Raw genomic sequence first — 3,891 nt, forward strand, 5'->3', positions numbered from 1 at the left:
TGGGATGATAAGAGAAATCCAGACCAACTCACCAGCAGTTTCGGAAGTATCCAGACAAGCCCGAAAGAAGGGTCTCTGAAGGGAGACACAGCTCAACACGTCCGCAGTAGCCTGAGGATTTTCCTTCCTATTGGGGACTTCTTCTTCCATAAAGCCATATCCTTAACTATGCTCCAGAAAAGAACTTCTGTATGAACCTGAGTGAAGTGCTGTTAATGAATTTATTATCAAGTATTTAAACAGAGAATTGCATAGGAAAAGGATAGTATTCACCCTCAGGACACGGGTGCAGGCTCCTTGAGAGAGAGAGAGCCACAATTAGGTAATATATATGTTCCTCCCCTGTTGTGGGGTTGTTGTGTTTTTTTTTTCATTTAAAAAATATTTATTTATTCATTAGATATACAGTGTTCCTCCTGCATGTATGCCTGCGGACCAGAAGAGGGCACCAGATCTCATTATAAGTGGTTGTGAGTCACTATGTAGTTCTTGGGAATTGAATTCAAAACCTCTGGAAGAACAGCCAGTGCTCTTAACCTGTGAGCCACCTCCCTAGTCCCCCTGCTGTGTTTTTTCAAGTTACATTTCTCTCAAAGGTCTAAATTTACAACATGTTTTAAAGATTAAGCAAAGCTTAAAATTTAAATAGAGTTTAAAAGTTAAGTAAAAGTAGATGAGCTAATTTATTTGCTTTTTTTTTTTTTTTTTTTGGTTTTTCGAGACAGGGTTTCTCTGTGTAGTTTTGCGCCTTTCCTGGAGCTCACTTGGTAGCCCAGGCTGGCCTCGAACTCACAGCGATCCGCCTGGCTCTGCCTCCCGAGTGCTGGGATTAAAGGTGTGCGCCACCACCGCCCGGCCTTATTTGCTTTTTTAATGTTAAATAATTTTCTTTTGTAAATGTAAGGTGTTTGTGCTGGCTAATTTTATGTCAACTTGACATAGGCTAGAGTCATTTTTATTTTATTTTATCTATTTATTTTACATCTCGACCACAGTTTCCCTTCCTCTCCAACCACTCAATCCACTCCTCCTCTGTTTTGTTTAGGCCTCCCATGGCTATCCACAAAGCATGGCCTAGCAAATGGCATAAGACTAAGCTCCTTCCCTTGTACTAAGGCTGGACAAGGCAACCCAGCTTGAGGAATAGCTTCCCAGCCAGCCAAAGCTTTAGGGACAGCCCATGCTCCCATTGTTAGGAGTCCTGCAAGGAGACCAACCTACACAACTGTGACATATAAGTAGAGGGCCTAGGTTGGTCCCATGCAGGATTCCTGGTTGTTGGTTCAGACTCTGTGAGTTCCTATGAGCCAGGCTAGTTGTTTCTGTGGGTGTTCTTATGATGTCCTTGACCCTTCTGCTCCTATGATCCTTCCTCCTTCTCTTCAGCAGGATTCCCTGAGCTCTGCCTAATATTTGGCTGTGGGTCTCTGCTTCTGTTTCCTTCAGTCACTGGGTGAAGGCTCTCTGATGACAATTAGGATAGTCACCAATCTGATCATAGGAGTTGGCCAGTTCAATCTATGTATCCACTATTGCTAGGAATCTTAGCTGGAGTCCTTGTAGATTCATGGGAGTTTCCCTTGCATCAGGTTTCTGCCTGACCACCCACCTTTCCAGTCATCTTTTTCAGTACTCTCCCCCACCTTCCACCCCCAACCCTATCTCTCAAATTTCCATCCCCATCTGCCCCCAGTCCACCCAGAAGTTCTCTTCTATTTCCACTTCCTAGGGAGATCCATGTGTCCCACCCTGGGCCCTCCTTGTTAGCTAAGCTGGAGTCATTTTAGAAGACAGAACCTCAGTTGAGAAAATGTCCCTAGATGGGCCTGTAGGCAAGCCTGTGGGCATTTTCTTGATTGTTGGTGTATGAGGGCCCAGCTCTCTGTAGGTGGTGCCTCCCTGGACTGATGGTCCTGGGTGCTACAAGAAAGCAGACTGAGCAAGCCATGAAGAGCAAGCCAGTAAGCAGCACCCCTCTGAAGGGGCTCTACTAGGCTCAGCATGGCAAACGTGGCTCTGGCAGCCTTGCCCTTCTCCCCATTCCCTCTGCCCTGCTAAAATCCATTAGATTACATTCCTAAAGCTAGCCATCAAGGTCTGTTCCCTTATTTGGCCACTTCCTCCTCCTGTAGCTGACTACCGAGGTCCAGCTCTCATAGTATTGAACTCCAGCAATCAAATCCTCCTTTGGCTCACCTAATTAACATGCCCAATTAAAATAAACACCTCACCCTAACACAGGGTTTTCCCCTCTACCTTTATAAACATCCATTTGCCTCTGGGCCACTACCTCTCTCTAACTTCCTGGGACCTATCAACCTGTCTCCCTCCCAACTTCATGTCCTTTTTTAAAAAATTTTTGTTTGTTTGTTTTTTGAGACAGGGTTTCTCTCTGTAGGCCTGGTTGTACTGGAACTATTTCTGTAGACCAGGCTGTCCTCAAACTCACAGAGATCCACCTTCCTCTGCCTTCTGAGTGCTGGGATGAAAGGTGTTCACACCACCACCTGGCTTCATGTTCTCTTAAAAAAATCATTGTTATTATTAGTAGATCCCTGACTCCAATTAGTGCACGTGGCTGTGAGGTCAACATGGAGGAAAGGGCAACCTCCCAAAGGCCACACTCCTAAAGAAAAATGACTCTTCCTTCCTCAACATCCACCAACTGCCAATAGCTCTTCAGCTAGGGCTGGGGTCTTGGGAGCCCCTCTCCTGTCCATGCTGGAATTTGATCAGCTTGATCTTGTATAGGTCTTGTGCAGGCAACCACAGCTGCTGTAAATTAATCTGTGCAACAATCGTATCCTGTTTACAATACAGTGCTTCACAGTACTCCTCCCCATCCTCCAGTTCTTCTGTTCTTCCATACCCCTCTTCTGTGATGGTCACTGAGTCTTGGATGAGGTGGAGGTTGCTATAGGTGTCCTATCTATGGCTAAGCACACATAGTCACTGATTTTTAGCTTTTTGACCAGTATTTTGTCCATTGCAAAAAGAAACTTCTCTGACCAAGGGTGAGAGCCACACAAATCTATGTGTATAAACATAAATATTAAGAAGGTAATTTCCGGGCTGGAGAGATGGCTCAGAGGTTAAGAGCACTGGCTGTTCTTCCAGAGGTCCTGAGTTCAATTCCCAGCAACCACATGGTGGCTCACAACCATCTACAATGAGATCTGGCTCCCTCTTCTGGCCTGCAGACAGAACACTCACTGTATACATAATAAATAAATAAATCTTTAAAAAAAAAAAAAAAAAAGAAGGTAATTTCCTGGGTATGGTGGCATACATCTTTAATCTCAGCACTTAGGAGGTATAGGCAGAAAGATCTCTGTGAGTTCAAGGCTGGCCTGATGTACATAGTAAGTTCCAAGCCAGTCAGGACTTTATAGTCAGACCTTGTCTAAAAATAAAATCAAATAAAAAGCAGCGTCATTTGGCAAAACACCACTTAAGTTTCCCCCAATGGACTGTGATCTCTTCAGTCATGGGATTCTAATCAAGTTAATAGGTATAATATAAAATTACATATAAAATAAATATAAACTCCCTCCAGTGGAAAAGGCTTCAAATCTTATTAGAAAATGATTGCTTACCCCTGTGACCACCATGCCATATTGCACCAGTGAGAACAACTTGCCTAGCAAGTTGGTACTTGTCAGTGTTCTATCTATGAAAAGACACCATGACTACAGCAACTCATAAAAGGAAGCATTTAACTGAGGCTTGTGTGGGAGCCCACAACTGACTCAGTTTCCCAGTTTGAATCTGAAGTCTATTGTGAGTCAATAGAGTTCAAGCTTGTTTGCTCCAAGGCTGTGAGAAAGTCCTGATTAGCCCACAGGAAGGAACACACTATCTAGCTAGATGTAGGCTGCTGATGCCAGCCAC

This window comes from Peromyscus maniculatus, chromosome 8 (assembly GCF_049852395.1).
Source record: "Peromyscus maniculatus bairdii isolate BWxNUB_F1_BW_parent chromosome 8, HU_Pman_BW_mat_3.1, whole genome shotgun sequence".
NCBI lineage: Eukaryota > Metazoa > Chordata > Mammalia > Rodentia > Cricetidae > Peromyscus > Peromyscus maniculatus.